The following is a 20,975-nucleotide window of genomic DNA, read 5'->3' as shown; positions in this document are numbered from 1 at the left end:
TTGCCGTTCCATGTATTCCGTTATTCCCCAAGCCTCCACAAAATTTTGTAATTTTATTCATATTTAGTTTCTTTTGTCTTTTATTAGCATATTTGGTAATGGAGTAATCCAAAAGTAATCAAGTTAAAGTAATCCTACCCAACCCTGCTCTCATGTCAATCAAAAGACATTAGCTAATCATCGTCAATAATTACACCCTGACTTAGGATGTTTTGTATCCACAAGCTTTTGGATCGTTTCCCAATTTCTTTCTTTGAGCTTTAGATTTGTGTTCAGTTGAATGAAGTGTAACCACAATGGAACAATTGAACGGGTCAAGCGCATAAAATGGAACCTGACCCGAGCGTGAGTGTCCAGCGGCGCAACACTTGGTTTGTCATCTGTCGCCGTGGAGGTATAAATCGTGCAGCTGCCATCACCGACCTCCTCCATGGCTTCAAAATCCAGCAAAGGTCCTCATGCTTGGCTTTGTTGACCTTCTCTGTAGACAATGGGCATCTGCTCCTTAGAAATGAGTTTCAAGTCAAGTCATGTTTATTTGTATAGCCCTTAATCACAAAGAGACTCAAAGGGCTGCACAGATCAAAGACTATTGCAAACTATAGACCATTTTTTTTTTTTTTTTTTTTTTTTTTTTTTTAGGAGAAAGGGTTTTGTTTATTACCAGATAAAAGCCCACGTCATCGGTCGAAATCTGAAAACATTGAATTTATTTGTCCGTACAAAATACTCGAGACTTCAGCGATGAATCAAAACTATTTCTAAAGAGGTAATAATGCCTCAATTTTAAGATGATCACGGGTTACTTATGCTTCTTTTTCTTTTGACTTTCCTGAGGCTTTTGGGTGGTCTCCACACCAGGTTCTGGTAAAACGGGCTGCCAAGGCAAGGGATTCCTTCTATACATTGGCCATGGGGGAAGGGTCACAATGCATGACACCACAAATCCAGTCAAGACGATGTAAACGGTCCATCCAAATTGTTGAATGATGAGACCGTACACAAAGCCCATCACCGCAGAGATGAGTATTATTCCTTGGAAAATCTGTTCTGCCAGTTTCTGGCCCTTGAAGTCCATATGCGTTGGGATTGATTTAAATTTTGACAGCATCTTTCCGAACAGCCGTGCAAAATGATTTCCTTATGACACCAACCCCTCAATTAAAACCCACATGAGGGCAAATAATACACATCTATTAACATGAAATATAGGCTATTCGTATGGTATAGAGTAGAAGTGTGTTTCAAGCTGAGATTTAAACATTTCCACTGAGGTTCCAGATCGAATCTCAGGGGGAAGAGCATCCCACAGCACCGGGGCCCGAATGGAGAACGCTCTCGAACCTGGGAATCTGTTCTTGGCCCTTGGGATCACTGGTAGACCAGCATTTTCAGAGCGAAGGCTCCGGACCGGAACATAGGGGGGAATTAAATCTCAAAGATATGAGGGAGCAAGTGTAACGGGTGTAATAATAACTTTTGTTTTATTGAAATTCCTGCTGAAATATGTGTAGTTTTTGGTAAGCGTCCTACAATGATGAGTCCAACAGTGCCACCTGCTGGTATGTGGTAGGGTTTGTTTTGGCTTTTGACATGTGACCGGAAGGCAGGGTTTTGTTGGCAGTCTACAGAGCGAGCTGCCAAAAAGATCAAATTCAGCAGAGAAGCTAATCACGTATTGTGACTCATTTCACTTGCAGGTAAATTGTACCAGTTTTTATACTCATTGTTCTTCTTATTTTCTATTTTCTCATTTCTATGAAAAGGATGATGTTGGTTAAAATTCAGACTAAAGAAAAATATGGGGCAGCAGTAGCTCAGGAGGTAGAGCGCTCGTCTTGGGATCAAGGGATCCCAGTTCGAATCCCAGCTCGTCCGTGTTACATGTCGAAGTGTCCTTGGGTAAGACACTGAACCCCTAACACCCCCAATAAGCAGGTTAGGACTTTACATGGCTGCAAGGCCGCTATTGGGAAATGTGGAGAACATTGTAAAGCGCTTTGGGATGTCATTGACTTCAAAAGCGCTATATAAATGCAGATAATTTAATTTAATTTCATTTCATTTCATATGTTGAATTCATTGTAAACGTTAAAACACTATACGATCCCTTTTTAAAATGGGTGTAAAAATGTATTGTGATATTCTAAAATGTATTTTATGTAAATTGAAAAGGAAGCTCTTTGATATGACAGTCTACAGAGCGAGCTGCCAACGAGATCAAAGCCAGCAGAGAAGCTAATCTCGTGTTGTGACTCATTCCGTTTGCAGAAACTGTAATAAAAACCTAATCATCCAGTCCAGCGTGAATGTGGATCTTTGGTGGGACAGGTACACCGCGGTTACACAAGTCCATGCATGATTTTGTATCCTAAGAACAGAACCTTAAAATCACATCTTAAGCTAACAGGTTAGCCAATGCAGGTTAGCTAAAATCTGGGTAATGTCATCAAACTTTCTTGTCTTAGTTAAAAGCCTCGCTGCTGCATTTTTGCACCAGCTGAAGCCTCTTGATTTTGGACATCGGGAGACCGGAGAGTCGTGCATTATAGAAATCGAGACGGAAAGTAACAAACGCGTGAATTATAATCTCCAAAGGACGGATTTTTGTAATGTTACGAAAATGGAGGAAAGCTGTTCTAATATTCTTCTTCACGTGTGTTTGAAGAGACAAATCGGGTCAAATATGACACCTACATTTTTGACTGAGTCGTATGGTTCAGATCCTACCTCTCAGATAGGATACACTGTGTTAAATATGGTGAAATGACATCTGAGCCGTTTAGTGTTACCTGTGGTGGAGATGTTGGTCTTTTGTGAGTGAATTATAACTAAAGCAGAAATTTGTATCGGTGTGTGAGATTTCATGTGCAGATGAATGTTTTATTAAGCGATCTGACCACATTAGCGGGAGCCACAGAAAGGGGACTGTAATGCATTTTTTAGAGTTGAGCGCAATATGGTTTGCAAACTGTTAACGTCAATCATTGTTAAGATTATTTTGTGGCCATATTTACCCAAATAAAATACATATAATGTTAATATATTACCCGTGATAGTAGGAGCAAGTACTCACACAAGGCTCTCATGATGGTTCCAGAGGTAAAAGAGACCGCCCCCAGGGGGGTGTGGTTTATTTCACGTCAGTGAAAACATTAAACACATAAACACGACTTCAAAAAAAGAGACTATAAGATTGATTAACGTACAAGAGATGCAATTAGACTGATTATTGAAACGTTACTTCGTGTGTGTGTGTGTGTGTGTGTACGAGAAACATTGTTTTTATATTTAGTAATATAAAAACAAGCTAATTCCCTTGAGACAGAAATTCAAGAGATTTACATTGAAAACCTGACACAAACACGCTACATATGTTAGCAAAGCTGTATGAAAAAGTTTATTCACTCTTAAGTATTGGATGCCTGCAAACTTGGTTTGCTGAGAATTCCAGTTCTTTATTTTGACTATTATAACTCGCTGTTATGCATTTACGACATCACCCCTCCACTGGCTCCCAATCTACCATAGAATCAACTACAAAATCCTGATCTACACCTACATGGCTGTTCATAACCTTGCCCCTGCCTACTTCTCCGACCTCCTTCAAACTGCCACGCCACCCTCAGATCATCTTTCTCCATCGCACTGTACCCCTTATCTGCCGTCATTTCCATGGGGAGCAGAGCTTTCAGCTGCTCTGCCCCCCAGCTCTGGAACTCATTGCCGCCTACCTATTCTTGACCATATGCCTCACACACCGCCCCCTTTTAACTATAATGTGTTTTATTGGCTATTTAATTTTTTATTGATCACTTGTTTTTGCTCTTGTTTTAATCTTTGTTTATTGTTGAGTCCTAGTTATATGTGCAACGACCTTGGGTGTCCAAGAAAGCGCTTCGAAATACAATGCGTTGTTGTTGTTATTATTATTATTATTATTATTATTGGTATTTAGACTATTTTGTGGTTTATTGTTTTGATTTGGGCTGCACGATGAACCGGAATCTAATCGTCATGGCGATGTGAAGTAGTGCCATTGTCTGATCGCCTAACACTGTTTTTTCCCAAGGATTTCGAAACAGTGAACCCTAACAAAGCTCCCTAGAAGGGGACGCTGTTAAATTAAATTTCACCTCTTAATAATCCTGTGAAATTCACTTAAGGTACATCTTGGATTGATATTTTAAGTAAATTAAATACTGTTGCTGAACCGTTTGGAGAATGGTCTCTTTTGAAACCTAACACTCTGAAGTTTTAATAACTGCAAGTGCTACTGACATTAGCAATCCAAGTTGGAACACACAGAAATAGTAGGCTTTTATCTTGCCTGAATGTATTCTTTTTTTTGCAATCACATGCAAGATGAGTGTAGCATGGCAGTGTTCATTTTACCTCTGAAAAGTGATGGGTCCCGGGGACTCACATGCTCAAAAATCTATGGGTCCCAACAGAGATCTATGGGTCCCCAAAATTTAGTGCTCCATGCCCTTACAAACTGTCGTATTTTCCTTTACAAAATACAAAAAAAAAATCTTTTTTTTTTTTTTTCAAACATGTTTATTTATGTAGTTTAACATATTGTACATGTGTTTCCTTATATCATACATATTGTTAATGAACATTTTATTGTGAGACACTGAGTCGCTCGGCATGCATGAGGTTTATTATAAAAACAGTTCAAAAATGAAGTCGCTTGGACGTTCACTGTAGAAGGAAAAAAATACATGCAAATATAATGAAGTAGAATTTTCTTATTCAAATTATGAATTCATTTTCTGCATCAAATTATTGTTGGTAATAAACTGATTAAAGGGATAACCACACACCTGTCTTTTTTTCATTTTCTCCTTTTATACTTCCTTTTTTTCTTAACTTTTTTTATACGACATCATCATTCGTAATACAATGCAAGTGAGCCGTTTGAGAGCCGGCTCCCTTGAATGAGTTGAGCTGAAAAAGCCGGTTCTCTAAAAAGAGACTGACTTTTCACTGAACAACTCGAAATCGACGTGCAGACAAACTCGAACCGCGAGACCAAAACAACATCTGCCGGATCCGCCTGACGAAAAGTTTGGAGTGCGATAAATCTTTGTTTTAAAAAATAATAATCGAGTAATAATGACAATTTTGTGTCAAAAGTTGCGTCCCGGGGATGCACGTTCATTTGAGACTATGCGTCCCCAGCAAAAATAATGCGTCTAGGATGCAGGGACGCGGGCAAACAAGAACACTGTAAACCATGTGTATGACAAGATAAAAGAAAGCAGAGGGGGTTACAGCAGGGAGAGAGTTCAGAGTCCCGACCGCTTGATGGAAGAAGCTATCCTTGAGCCTGCTGGTTCTTGTATCCGAGACTCCGCCGTCATTTCCCTGACTGCATACGTTTGAAGAAGCAAGTGAAATACCAAGTTTTGAAAAGTTCGCCCACCGACGCGGTCATTTGCATTTTTCCGGCCGCATGAGCAAACGTCATTATATTAAAAAAAAAGCCATTATCCCCTTGAATGGTTTCCTATCACCCGTGCGATCGTTAAAGAGCGGGAATCATCATCATCATTTTCACTCAATTTCACTTTAATAATGTTTCCTAATAGCGTAAACATTCCTTTTAGAAACCTTCTAATCAAATTACGTATGTATATCATTTTGACCGCCGATGCCCTTGTTAATAGGCCGCTCCGGTTTGCGGCTTGCTTTTAAACCCCGATAATTTTATAGACTACAAACAACCGCTCCCAAAAAAATAAGTCGAAAATGATTACCTTGGGGCTTTCAAAATAAATCATACTTTCTGCAAAAATAAGTATTTAATATTGTATTCCCCTCTGGGCTCTCTGCTGATATCAACTTGCTTGCAGCGTGCATTGAGCAAAAAGAGGCAGGTGTGTATGTGTGTGTTGCTTATATGAGCTTTTAATTCCTATTCATATTAAGGAGACTCGAACTAACAAATCAAAGAGATGCACTGGAGCTTCACCTGTCATAACTCTTAAGAGTTATTCTAATAAAATCGTTTACGATGTTTTAATAAGGGTTATTAAAAGACTGTGGTCTTAGTATTAAGCAGGGCATCTCACTTGGATCCTCCAGAAAAACAAAGTGTTGCATTTTTGATGGTCGTGATCATATTGCAGACATGTCAAACAACCCCCTTGGAGGATTTGATCTGGCCTGCCATAAATTTCCGAGTATGTTAAAAAAAACAACGAGTTTCTAGGTCATTTTTATCGAAAGTTATGATTATTTTAATATAAGTGCAACCAAATGCTCTCTCCATCCGCTAGAGGATAGTGTGGTAAGTTGGTTCAGGTGTAAAATAATATTTATTCACTGCTAACATAGCTTAATACATGCACGGTCACATGCAGGTTGTCCGGGCAGCACGGTGGTGCATGGGTTAGCGCGTGTGCAGGCACAGTTCTAAGGTCTTGGGGACCTCCTGTGTGGGTTCAAATCAAGCTACCGGACTTCCTGTGCGGAGTTTGTATGTTCTCCCCGTGCTTGCGTGGGTTTCCTACGGGCACTCCGGTTTTTTCCCACATTCCAAAGACATGCATTTCAGGTGGATTGTCCGGTCCAAATCGTCCTTAGGTGTGAATGAGCTAGCGAGTTTTTCTGTCCGTGTGCCCTGCGATTGGTTGGCAACCAGTTCAGGGTGTCCCCTGCCCACTGCCCGATGATTGCTGGGATGGGCTCCAGCACCCCCGCGACCCTACTGAGGATAAGCGGTGCAGCTGATGAGATGACGTTGGCCAATATGACCCCACATTACCCTGATTCGGCAATTGCACCACTTGTGACACAATAATACCGAAAAAACAACTTAACATTTGGAGTATTTTACTGGCTGAGAATAATAAGTCTGTATTCCATTTCGTTAGGAATGTCAACTAAAATGTTTGCTTCATTCAGCAATGTTTTGAAAGTTCTAGGGGAAAACGGAAACTGTTCAGTTATGATGACTCGGATCCAAGTTCAGATACACAATCTGAAAGACAGAAGTTATTTAGAGGCAAAGGGATTAAACAAAAGGCGCTCTGAACATGGGGGGAGACAATGAGTGCCAAAACAAAACACAGTACAAAAAACAATCACGGCAAAGTTCAGTTCAGCAACGCCGGAAACACTCAGACGGGAAATCAGTAACTTCATGAGAATACAACGATCCGGCAGCTTTTGCTGACAGCACAGTCCTTAAATACTGGGTTTCTGATAAGAGACCAGTGCGGGTGATGACTAACAGGTGTGGGGTTCTTCGGTTTGTCTGCCTGTTGGCGCCCTTCAGAGGATGTTGGAATGCTGGATCCTAACAGAATCCAATAACAAGTGCAACAACTCTCTCTGGCCGCTAGAGGATAGTGTGGTAGATTGGTTCAGGTGTAAAATAACATTCATTCACTGCTGAAATAGCTTAATACTGATAAAACAAACTTATCAGTCTTATACTGATCTCACTGGCCTGAGAATACGAATTCTGTATCTAGCAACTGATCCCTTTAGTCAGGAACATCAACAAAAATGTTTGCTTCAATCAGCAATGTTTTAAAAATCCCAAGGGAAAATGGAACCTGTTAGGTTATGGTGAGTCGGACCCAAGTGCCATACACAATATGAATGACAGAAGTTATTTTAGGGTAAAGGCACCAAACAAAAGGCGCTCTGAATATTGGACGGGGGAGAAAATGAGTGCCAAAACACAACACGGTAGAGAAAACAATCACGGCCAAGTCCAGTTCATTGAAATATATACCCAGACGGGTGATCAGTAACTCCTTGAGTATACAACGATCCGGCAGCTTTTGCTGACCGCACAGTTCTTAAATACTGGGTTCCTGATAAGAGGCAGGTACTGGTGATGAGTCAAAGGTGTGGGGTTCTCCGGTTTGTTTGCCTGTTGGTGCCCTTCAGTGGATGTTGGAGTACTGGATCCTAACAGAATCTAATAACAATATTTGGATTTTTTTTTTTGGGCTTAAAGCCTGAAGTTCTATATGGTTTTTGGGGGGAGATGATTGATTTGCAAGCCACTGTATATGAGGAAATCATGGTACTATTTATGCAGTGACATGTTTCAATATTTTAATAGTTTACTTACAGTATAGGCCTATGTACACCACATATACTGTACATGGAATGTCTTTTTAATTCAATATGAATTTCTAACCCTCTAAAACGGGTTATTTGGCTGGGCCCCGAAAAAGCAACCTCTATGTTAATTTGAGAGAGAAATGTAATTTTGAGTCATCATTCGGACAAAAGAATCGCAGAGCTGGTCTTTCGGAACACAAGCACGTCTATCAGTACGTTTAATTTGTTGACCTGCAGCCCCCGGGCACTCTTTCATTTACCATAACCGTTCTCGCCCCTCTCGGGATACAAAAGTATTATCTCTTCTCTCCTTGTCAAGTAGCCGCCTTATTTGTCCCCGGCTCCTTCCAGCCAGCTAGTTGGTTCTTTGAGTTGAGATGCTAAGCAAATATATTCCGCAATCCATTATCCCTGCTTACGAGTTGAGGCCTTCAGAAGGCATTTTTTAGCAAAAAATGAACAGCATTCGTGCGGCTGCAATCTATTATCCCCTTTGACACATTGCTGTGAGCGAGGACACACTTTTGTAGGGGAATGCACGATTCTAGCCATGATCCAATCCCCCCAGTCAATTATTGTTAAGAGTGGTGGCCAAGAGGGGAAACTTTTTTTTTTTTTCTGTTCATTTTGTCAAGAATTAAGTGCGACCCTGATCCATTATCCCTGGTTGACTTTTGCCGCAAACGTGGTTCCGAAAGAGCATATTTGTGCCATCCGTGGCAGCTCTTTTTTTTTTTTTTTCTTTTCCGTCAAAAAGTGAATGCACCCATGCAGCCACTATCCATTATCCCATGTCAACTATTGCTGCCAGCAGGGGCAGAGGAAGAATAGTGTCTCTTTTTTTATTTCCCTCCGTCAAAAATTAAAAGTACAATTCTGGCCATGGTGCATTACGCCGGGTCGACTATTGCTGCATGCAGGGGCTAAAGGAGAAAATTTGTATCATGTGTGGCGGATCTTTTTGTTTTTTTTTCCGTCACAAATGGAATGCACCTATGCAGCCATGATCCATTATCTCAGGTCAACTTTTGGTGCGAGTGCGGTTCCAGGAGAGCCTTTTTGTGTCATGCGTGGCAGCTCTTTTTTTCTCGTTCTTTTCCGTCAAAAATGGAATCCACCCATGGGACGAATATCCATTATCCCAGGTCTATTATTGCTGCCAGCGGGTGCTAAGGACGCAAATTTGTGTCTTTTTTTTTTTCTTTCCGTCAAAAAAGAAGGGCACAGTTGTGGCAATGGTGCATTATGCCCGGTTGACTATTGCTGTGAGCAAGGGCTGAAATTGCAAATTCATGTCATGTATGGTAGCTCTTTTTTCTTATTCCTTTCAGTCAAAAACGGAATGCGGCCACTATCCATTATCCCAGGTCTACTATTTATGCCAACAGGGGCAGAGGAAGCAAACTTTTCTCTTTTTGTTTTCTTACAGCAGCGGCTGAAAGAGAGGATGTGTGTCGGCTATTTTTTCCGTTCTTTTCCGTCACAAATCAAATGCACCTGTGCGGCCGTAGTCCATTATCCCAGATCAACTTTTGCTGCGAGCTGGGTTCCGAAAGAGCACATTCGTGTCATGCATGGCGGGTTTTTTTTCTCATTCTTTTCCCTCAGAAATGGAATGCACCCATGTGGTCACTATCCATTATCCCAGGTCTACTATTGCTGCCAGCAGTAGCCCAGGAAGCAGGCTTGTCTCTTTTTTTTTTTTTTTTTTTTTTTTTTTTTTTTTCTTTCCTTCCATCAAAAATGAAAGGCACAATTGTGGCCATGGTGCATTATGCCCGGTCCACTATTGCTGCAAAGAAGGCTGAAAGAGCACATTTTAGTCATGTGTGGTGGCTCTTCCTTTTGTTCTTTTCTGTCACAAATGGAATGTATCCGCAGAGCCACAATCCATTATCCAAAGTCGACTTTTGCTGCCAGCGGGAGCCGAGAGAGCAAACTTTTGTCCCTTTGTTCTTTCCCTCAAAAATGAAAGGTACATTCGTAGCCACGATGCATTATGCCCTGTCTACTATTCCTGCGAGCAGGGTCCATCAAAAATGAACTGCACTTGTGCCACTGCGATCCATTATCCCAGGTTACTAAAGAAGTGGCAGATAAATTTGAGTTATTTCTGTTTATTTCCACTCAAAATGGAATGTACGGTTGTGGCCGTGATTCGTTATCCCCGTTCCACTATTTCCGAGAGCAGGGGCCGGGAGGGCAAAATTCTGTAATGCGTCGCGGCTCGTTTTAGAATGAAATGCAACGTTGTGGTCAGGATCCATTGTCCCTGGTTGTCAATAGCTGCGAGCAAAGGCTGGCAGAGTTCATGTTAATAATGAGCGGGGTTACTTTCCGGATTGTCAGTTTAGGCACATTTTTTTGCACAGAAAAAAAGGTAATCCATTACATTTTTAATGTTTTGATTTACTATACATAAGATAAGTACTTGGCAGCAATGTTCCCTGTAATTTTCCACAGGTCTGAGCGTTCACACAAAGTCGGTGATCAACGCTTGAAACAGTGAGCCACCATAATCCCAAGTGTGGCCAGATAAGTCATTATCAAACATGTCCAAAACTTGACATCAAGTTACATTTTGCTGAGTTTCCGGCAATGCAAAAACAAATTTAACTTTTGAATAAAATTACTCATATATGATTGCAAAGGTTGTACGGCCTACAAACGTCGTTTGTTCTTATAATTATTTCACAAGATATCCATTTCTTTTTATTTCCTGATATATTTTGTCGCATAATATTAAAATTTTAGGGGGGCTTATTTAGTTGGTTGTAAGATACAGAACTGTACTTAATCCCATTTTTGAGTGGAAGTACAATGATTCACTTGATATAATTGGAAATTATTTGAATGCAACACAAACTTTTTCTTCTTTTTTCCGTGTGTTTTTCTACTTTTTTGTTACTTTTTTCCTTTTTGTTTTCTATTTACTTTTCTCCTTCATTTCTTTATTTTTTTTTTTTTTTTTTTTTAGCTTTTTTCTAAATCTTCTTTTTTTCTCTTCCTTTTGTTTCTTTTTTTTCCCAGCTTTTCACTACGTTTTCATTTTGGTATTTTTTTCTATTTTGTTCTATTTCCCCCCTTCCTTTAAGTCATTTTGTGCATAGTTTTACATAATATTTAGTAATGTTGGGATTAAAGAAGCAAAAACAATCCGAAGAGCCGTTTAGGACCCGAAAGAGCCGGTTCCTTTTAGTGAGCCGAGCCGAAGAAGCCGGTTCTCTACTAACTTTACTCAACTTCGTTCTTCTTCCACTCGACTTCAAAATACCGCATTGAGGACACAACGTCAGGGGAACCCGTGTATTTTACCTTCATGCACTGTAACTTTGACTTAATTCGCTTCTTAATTAGTAATTTTGAGCCCTGATTTTTGTGCGCTGGCTAGGTTTTCTTGTGAGCTGAGAATGTGCGAGCAGCTTAGAGGGAACACTGCTTGGCAGTTTTATTTAATATCTACCCAAACAGTTTTTCAATTAGATTAAGCGCCTCACCCTTCCCGGAATACAAAAGTACACCTTATCTCATCGCTCCTTGTGAAGCAGACGCCTTATTTGTTCCTGCTCGCCACTTGGGTTATTCTTTGAGTATTAGTCAGGTGCAAAGCACTTGAGGAGACTGTCACAAATCCCAGGCACAGGACTGTCATCCTACTGGCCTTTTGCCTAGATCTCCTTTTTCCATCACCCCTATTAACTCTGGATCACTGGCTTTATTCACTAAATCTTCCCTGCGGTAATAGAATTAACGTTACGCTTTCTCCCGAAGGTGGCTCCCCACCCTTCACCCGTCCAGGACTCCTCCTTCCGTTGACATTTTCCTTTTTGTTATTCTCCTTCTGTCTTTTTAGATGTCAGCGGTAATTACATATAATGAGAAAAGAAAGGAGTAGTTCACCTGAAGAGAACACATGACCTCTGCTGAAAATATACAGCTCCTGCTTTTGATGTCGTGAAAATGTGCAGCGGCAGCCGGTTGAGCGGCTTTAATGGCGCTTTGATGCTCTGCGGCTGGGGTTTTGTGTCATCCGCTAGATTTGGAAACAGAGGGTGCTCGCTCCGTTGCATGCAATAGCTAGATTAAAAATACTCTGGTACATATTGTTTGGATCCGTGCTGCTCATTCGGTAGATCACGATCTACTGGTGGATCGCAGGGGGTGTACTGGTAGATCACAGGACATTTTTTTTAATTCAGGACATTGAATTTGTTGCGATAAGCAGCCATCTACATGGTTCCAGCAGCTGCTTTTTTTTTACTTGTGTTTGTGTAAGACCCTTTAAAAGGAGGGAGGCGACTCTGGTGAAAGTTTGGTTCTGTTTTTGAAGTTGCTATCTGTATAGCGGGAAGACCCAAGATATGCGTCCGACTGAAACTCTCACGGTTGCCATGGCGCCCAATTGGCCCACCCACGTGGCACCGGCTGTGGCTTCCCTCTATTTGAGCTCAGTGCTCTCAGTCCGTCAACAAACCTCTGCCCCGCAAGACGTGGGTTCTGACTCTGTTCGGTTTCCTGCCTGCGATTTCTGTCCGGTATCGTTCCTGTCTTTTTTTGTCCTGTTTAATATTCTCTCCAGTTTTCGTTCCCGTCTAATTTCTCCTGTTTAATTTCGATATCCTGTTTTGATATCAATCCTATCGGTCCTGTCCTGTCCGGTATCGACCCCATCTCTCAGATATCTTCTCGGCAATTGGTATTGATCTCGTCTGTCTCTGGCTTCCTGTCATTCCACGCCAGACTGTTGCCTAACGTGCATGACTCCCCATTTCCTGTAAAATAAAAGGCTTGTGTGAGAAACGTCACGCATTTGGGTCCTGATCCTGTTCCGGTTTTTGACAGAAACTGCATCACCGTATTGATACTTCTGTTATTGTGATCTTGCAATAAGTCCCTAAATTATCAAAAAAAAAACGGTAACTTAGCTAAATCTTTTACTTGAACAAATATAAATCTTCTATGTTTCAATTTTTGAGACTTTCGCAAACGGGATATTGTTTTAATGCTAATTAAGGCCTTGTTTTTGGAATATTGTATACAATGCCTTTTAAAACTTTTCAAGGATCTGCGAGAACCCTGATCTAGTGGTCAAATTCAGCATGTGACAATGAACGTTGGTGTTGCTCATGCTGCAGTAACACATTAGAGAACCCCGATTTTTTTTAATTTTGTATTTTTCGTATTGAACTTTTATTTTGAGTAAAAAAAATATCAAGTGGACTATTTCTGCCAGTGTGGCAGAGAAATCAAATTCGGGTGGGTATCAAATTCGTGTCTTTTCCCTGTTCTTTCCGCTTACCAGCTCAGTAGCCTAGATGGTAAGGCGCCCGCTTTGAGACTGGGAGGTTCGGGTTCGCGCCCCGGCCGAGTCATTCCTAAGACTTAAAAAGTGGTCGGCGGCGCCCTCTGTTGGCTGCGGCTGCATCGGCTCGCTACAACGGGTCAGGTGCAATCGACATTTCGTTCTGTGTACATTGTTACACAGAATGACAATACAAGGAAATTATTATTATTATTATTATTATTAAAAATAAAATGCAGGGTTGCGGCTGCGATCCATTATACACGGTCGATTATTCCTGCAAGGGATAGATACTTGGCTTTTTCATTCTCTATTTACATATAAAAGTGTGGTATGTCATCCGGGCGGAATTGCCTTTCAAAGTAAAGTTTTTTTTTTTTTAAGTCATTCGCTTTCAATGCCACGATTGCTCCTTGTCACACATGCTGTGATAAGACGCTCCAAATTGGATTTTACATTTTAAAGCTCTTTTTGAATACTGTCCACCCGGGAGGAAGTTACTATCTTCCTCCAGTGAATTCTTGCAGGTATTTTAATGAATATTTAAGGCTTGTATAATAATGGAGCATTCAGTAAAGGATAGACTGTTGAATCCACCGTCACGATATTCTCACTTGGATCATTTATCTCAGCGGCTGCTCGTTCACAACGTTTTAAAATAAGTTCGATGTCAGTCCTATTCGGACATGTTCGGAAGTTAAAACGCAGGAAATGTCAAAGTGGGGCAAGGTTGCCTCTTCTTTCTTCCCAACTTTTCTTGTTCCCTGTAATTTTCCATTGGTCTGAGCGTTCAAACAAAGTCGGTGAGCCGCGCTTGAAACAACAGTGAGCAACCATAATCCCAAGTGTGGCAAGATAATTAATTATCAAACATGTCCAAAACTTGACATCAAGTTACATTTTGCTGAGTTTCCGGCAATGCAAAATGATTTTTCTCTTTTGAATGAATTGACTCATGTACTATTGCAAAGGTTGTACGGCCTACAAACGTCGTTTGTTCTTACAATTCTTTCACACGATAGTCATTTCTTTTTATTTCCTGATATATTTTGTCGCATAATATTCACATTTTTGGGGGCTTATTTAGTCGGTTGCATGATATAGAACTGTATTTAATCACATTTTTTTAGTGTAAGTACAATGTTGATAACAAGATTCACTTGATATCATTGGAAATTATTTGCATGCAACACAAACTTTTTCTTCTTTTTTCCGTGTTTTTTTTTCCACTTTTTTTTTTTCAATTCCTTTAAAAAAAATTTCGTTGTGTTTGTTTTCCGAGCTGTTACTCTTTTCTTTTTGTTCTCTGTTTACTTTTTTCCTACATTTCTTTCTTTTCTTTTTTTCTGGCTTTTTTCTAAATTTTTCCTCTTTTTCTCTTCCTTTTGTCACTTTTTTTCTCAGCTTTTCACTACATTTTCATTTCTTTTTTGTTCTATTCCCCCCTTCTTTTAAGTCATTTTGTGCATAATTTTACATAATATTTGGTCATGTTGGGATTAAAGAAGCAAAAACAACCTGAAAAGCCGTTTAGGACCCGAAAGAGGCGGTTCCTTTTAGTGAGCCGAGCCGAAGAAGCCGGTTCTCGCCAAACTCTACTAACTTTACTCAACTTCGTTTTACTCTGACTGAACTTCAAAACACCGCATTTAAGACACAACGTCAGGGGAACCCGTGTATTTTTACCTTTATTCAATGTAACTTTAACTTGAGTCGCTTCTTATTAGTAATTTTAAGCCCTCATTTTTGTGCCTTGGCTAGATTTTCTTGTGCGCTGAAAATGTGCGAGCAGTGCGTAATGTTCCCAGCCATATTTCGCATCAGCGCTCAATGATAATTGGTACAATCAAGCGGATTTGGTCGACGTTAATTTTTCTTTTTTTTCCCTGTATTACAATACTGTATTACAAAAGGCCACATCCAGTATGTGTGAGAACATTTCTGAGCTAATTATTCCATTAGACTTAATTGCCGATCCAGAATGTTTGTGACTGCATTGTAAACAGAGAAACGCCCGCGTACGCAGCTAAATGCTTCTCGACACGCTTTATATTCAGATTCAGATACACTTTATTGTCATTCTTGTACACGTGTATACAGAACGAAATGTCGATACATCTGACCCGCACAGCTTCCTTGAATGTACAGATATAAATAAAATGTTGTATTGAGTTGGAGTATTGAAATACTAATATACAGTGGAACCTCGGTTCTCAACCATAATCCGTTCCAAAACCCTGTTCGAAAAGCGATTTGTTTGAACACGGAAATCATTTTTCCCATTACAAATAATGTTAATCGTTTTAATCCGTTCCAACACCCTGAATGTTTACCTTTAAGACACAAATAACACAAATGTAACCAGGCTAATCGTGCGTTAGCGTAATCTTTCGTACGGAAGATTACGCTAACATGAATGTATAAAAATTGAAAAAAGGATAAGAAACTTTGCTGCTTGCACCGACTTTCTTCGGAGGCATAATTAGGGGCTAAATCACTCTGTTCACCGATATTTAAAGCGAAAGCAAAAAGAAGTGCTCGCGCACATCATAACAGTTCTTCACGAGGGGTGGGGGCAATCTACACCCGTATGCCGCTCAGCATCGCACCCTAGCGTAGCGTTTTTGGAACAAAAAGCGAAGCAAGAATTTCTCAATTTTTGGTCGAGAACCGATTTGTTCGAACTGAGAGGCGTTCGAAAACTGAGGTTTCACTGTATCATCATTTCATACATTTGATGAAATCATCAAATGACACACGGTGAAATAAAATGAGCTGAAGAATTAGCTTTTGTCTAGAGAGCGTGTTTTTTTTTTTTTTTTCAATTTTGGCTGAAAATATATAATGTGGGCAGCACGGCGGCGCAGTGGTTAGCGCTTGTGCGGCACAGTTCATGTCATGGGAACCTGTCGTGGGTTCAAATCCAGCTCCAGACTTCCTGTGCGGAGTTTGTATGTTCTCCCCGAGCTTGCGTGGGTTTCCTCCGGGCACTCCGGTTTCCTCCCACATTCCAAAAACATGCATTTCAGGTGGATTGGCCGGTCCAAATTGTCCCTAGGTGTGAATGAGCGAATGAGTTGTCTGTCCCTGTGTGCCCTGTGATTGGCTGGCAACCAGTTCAGGGTGTCCCCTGCCCACTGCCCGGAGATGGCTGGGATGGGCTCCAGCCCCCCCGCGACCCTAATGAGGATAAGCGGTACGGCTAATGAGATGAGATATATAATGTGGCTCTCTCAATTTCTTTTTAAAACATTTTTTGCTTTTATAGCTCTTTGGGTCAAAAAGGTTCCTGACCCCCGGTCTAGAATCTAGATCTCACACCATGCGATTTCCTTTTTGGGGGGATTTGTGATAGGATTAGTCTATATGCTCCCTATTCCAAGAAACGTGGATGTTCTGAAGGTACAAAAAAACAGACTCTGGTGCAGCCATTGACAATGGAAAGCCGAGATACATTTTCCAAGAACTTGACTATTGTGTGCTATGTGTGTTGTGTGACCGATAGTGCTTTCATGGAACATCTTTGAACGGTCTGTGTATACAAATATTACAAGCTTTCTGAATACACCAGATTTTTATGTACTTAATAGTTTCCTAGATATTCTATGCCAAGATGTGGCCCAGACCTTTGAAACACCCTGTATTTCACCAAACTAACAATGAATCAGTACAACCAATGATCAACAGGAATTACAGACACAGAAACGGTTTCTTCCCCAGGGCCATCACCAGCCTAAACAAGTGCACAAAACTTTGACAAATATATCTTTCCTATGTATAGAAATGTATTTTCATATCATTATTGACTGAGTGGGATTTTTCTGAGTTGATAAATGCTATTGCACTATTTTTCATTGCAACTCAGCCTCTAAGCATTTTCTTGTGAATATGTTTGCTAATATATCATATACCGTAAATTTCGGACTATAAGCCACTACATTTTTCCTAAAAGTTCAACCCTACGGCTTATTCGGTGATGCGGCCAATTTATGTCATTTTTCTAACGGCCGCCAGCGGCGCTCGAGTACAAAAAGTAAGATTTAGACCGGTGGAATATATGCGCCGAGGAAGACTGCAACTTCTTAGCTTGTGCATACAGTAAATTAAATTAGCGTAAACATACCTTCATCATGCAAAATGCAAAAAGAAAGGCACATGACGCAGCTTTCAAGCTTAAAGCAAACGAGCAGTCCGATAAAGAAGGAGCGAGCGTGTTGCCAGCGTGTTTTGGAATAAGGGAGCGTGGGACGACGTCTGTATGACGAAGTTTCTTTCCGACACTGAGGAAGACTACTTTGACGGCTTCAGTTCTAAGGAGGAAGATGAGGACGGTTTACCGTGATTTTTACAAGTACGGTATGTTTTTTTTACCAGACCCGTTTGCTGTGTTGCGAGCGTGTTGCTAGCATGTTTTGGAATAAGGGAGCGTGGGACGACGTCTATATGACAAAGTTAATTTTCGATGGCTTTAGTTGTAAGGAGGAAGATGAGGACGGTTTACTGTGATTTTTTTTTTTTTACAAGTACGGTATTTTTTCTCAACAGACCCGTTTACTGTGTTGCTCGCGTGTTGCTACCTGTCACAGGCACTGTTTGGGATGAAATGTATTATTATTAAAGCTTTGAAAACTCTCTCGGTGTACCGTCTTTCTTTGTAAATATGTGTAACCATGTATAATATCTATTTGCAACTGTATATTTTTGTAATGTCTTTATTTCAGACACTTATTCTGTTATGTTTCCCACGGGCGAATAAAAAAAGTGGCGAAAAAAACGCGGGCTGACGGGAATGGGGGACCGGTAAAGGTGAGGGTTTGTGGACGCGGCAGACAATAGTGGATATATATTCTTCCCACCCTTACCTTTGGGAACATACACTCTTTTCCTTGGATTTCTTTCGACGGGACCCGGACTCTGCAGGTCTGCATCAAACCTTAAGTACCGGTATCATTTTCCGTTCATTTTGCCGGCTGTGATTTTTGGACTGTGTACTTTACTAAAGGATATTCAGTTTCAATCGTGGGACTTAGTCGGGTTTGGGTTAATTTTGTGTTTCTGTTACACTTTCTTAATGTGGGCGCATGCGGCTTATATACAGGTGCGGCTTGTGTAAGTACAAAATCGGTTTTCCTCTTAAAATGTGGTGGGTGCGGCTTATAATCAGGTGCGCTCTATAGTCCGGAATTTACGGTACATTGTTTTTATTTGAATTATGTCTTTAGTTTTTAACATGTGCCATTGATACCGGATTTTCAGACTATAAGATGCTACAAGGTAGTTGTCTTGTAGGATTTCGAGATGCCATTAGTGATATTGTTGCCTGATCAATCGTTGTGTAAATACAGTAATATACTTTTTCTAAACTATGTGTATAACATGTACGCAATTCTTGAGTTCTTTTTGGAGTGAAATTCAGCAACACAAAATATCTTAAAGGAAGAGCAAAGCATTGGCAACGTTCCTTGTCAGAAAGCAGAACCGACACACGCAGCTCTTTTGAATTTCAGACCGGGAATGAAAACCATCTTCCCTAGGATACAGACGCCAGATCAATAATCGTCCCGTCGTGACCAGCAAACAAGAAGCCCGGAAAGCCCGTGACGCTTCGATAGGCACATTTCCCCCTGTACGTCCTCAAAGTACGTCGCACTGGAATCTGCTCAATCCGGAGAAACGTCGGCAATTTGAAAACTCTCCCGATTTCTCTGCCTGGCGCACCACGGGAAAGGAACCCGCGGCGGTTAATTATTTCATTAAGCTCCAACCCGGAGTCGTAGGTGACTCGGTTCTCCGTCATCGTTGCCAGTGCTATTTAATTGCGTTGCTCAGCTTGTTTCCATCCAATTAGGACAGACTGTGTGCTTTCAGACAATTGGATAACGGTTAGAGCTGGCTGGTTTTACTGAATGTGTGGTGGCTGTAAGCCAATGACTAGCAAAACATTGGCAAGTGCCAGGTTTGCGGGTTTGAAATACTGAAGAGCGAAGAACTATTGAAAAGTCATGCATAATGGAAAAGAAAATTCCCTGCGAGTTTCTGCAGCAGGCTCTCCGGTACTGCCAAAATCTGACTTGGTCTTTTCTTTGAATGTTCAATGGCACAATGAACCTGCCAAAACCAAAAATGTTTAACTCTATATTCTTTTCAAGTCGATACAAAACACATACTTAACTTATAGTACTTAAATCAAATTTATTTTTAGCACTGGTGTCATTTGTTTCTTTGTTTCCTTATCCTCACTGTAAATGTGGGACTGGAGTCGTCCAATTTCGTTGTCACAGCATATCCCATGTTGTATCAATGACAATAAAGGCATATTCTATTCTATTTGAGCTCATTTGAGAAAAAATAGGGCTTGTAGATAATGGAAAATTAAAGTGAGGGTCAGAGAAAGTGAAAAAAGATGGAAAGAGTAAGAGAAAAACAAAAGGAACAAAAAGCAAGAGAAAGAAAGAAACAGACAGAGAAAGATAAAGGGAAATGTAGATAGAAAGAACCAAAGAGATAGAGGAAATGGAGTAAGACAGGAAGAAAGTAAGAAACAGTAAAGAAAGACAGGGAGGGATTGAAGGAAAGGAGAGAATGAGAAAGAAATGATCGTATGTACCGTTTTTCGTAATTCGAATGGTCGTAAGTAGGGGAGCGTCTGTATTTGTTAATGCTAAATCCATTGCAGCCAGCTCATCTATATGATATGACCTCATGTGCTGTCCCTTCTCATTATCATTATCTGCACCGCTTATCCTCAGTAGGGTCGCGGGGGTGCTGGAGCCCATCCCACCAATCATCGGGCAGTGGGCAGGGGACACCCTGAACTGGTTGCCAGCCAATCGCAGGGCACACAGGGACAGACAACTCGCTCGCTCATTCACACCTAAGGACAATTTGGACCGGCCAATTCACCTGAAATGCATGTCTTTGGAATGTGGGAGGAAACCGGAGTTCCCGGAGGAAACCCACGCAAGCACGGGGAGAACATACAAACTCCGCACAGGAAGTCTGGAATTGGATTTGAACTCACGCAGGAGGTTCCCAAGACCTTAGAACTGTGCTGCACACGCGCTAACCACTGCGCCGCCGTGGTGCCCTCTGTCTCTTCTCAAGTTTTCTTAATTTTCCTCATGCTGAGGTTTTTGAGTTTTCCCTTGCCCTCATGTAGGTTTTTAGATCAGGGGATTGTGTAATAATAGTCTGTGGTCTGGGGAGCCTTTTGAGACTCCTTGTGCTCAAGGGCTATACAAATAAACACAACGTTACTTGACTGTTGAGACACTTTGTGATGAGAACCCGCAGCACAAATTGTAAACATCCATACATATTATTGCCAGCAAAGTACCCACCACAATTTGATTGGGTGAATCCATGCACACAAAGCACAAGCACTTGCTTATCTCCGATAATGTCAGTATCCTTCTCGTTAAACAAAATAACTTCAGGACACAAATAACGGTCAAATTGAGTCTATATTCTTTTAAGTTACAGCAGGAAGAAGACATGTTTTACATGATATATTTATATTGATATGGGACACAGGCAATGTTCCCTGTAATTTTCCACGGGTCTGAGCGTTCACACAAAGTCG

General features: G+C 40.9%; 1 protein-coding gene and 1 pseudogene across 1 annotated transcript in view; one reads left to right on the top strand and one right to left on the bottom strand.

The window, feature by feature from the left end:
• Positions 1-20,975, top strand: part of thsd7ba (thrombospondin, type I, domain containing 7Ba) — a 484,701-nt gene that overhangs the window by 13,957 nt on the left and 449,769 nt on the right. The gene's annotated exons all lie outside the window — the stretch shown is intronic.
• LOC148352581 (signal peptidase complex subunit 1 pseudogene) lies at positions 688-1,136 on the bottom strand (annotated as a pseudogene).

Source organism: Urocampus carinirostris, chromosome 14 (genome assembly GCF_059441175.1).
Source record: "Urocampus carinirostris isolate Australia breed hairy pipefish chromosome 14, RoL_Ucar_1.0, whole genome shotgun sequence".
NCBI lineage: Eukaryota > Metazoa > Chordata > Actinopteri > Syngnathiformes > Syngnathidae > Urocampus > Urocampus carinirostris.
This window is presented reverse-complemented; position numbering and strand designations above follow the sequence as displayed.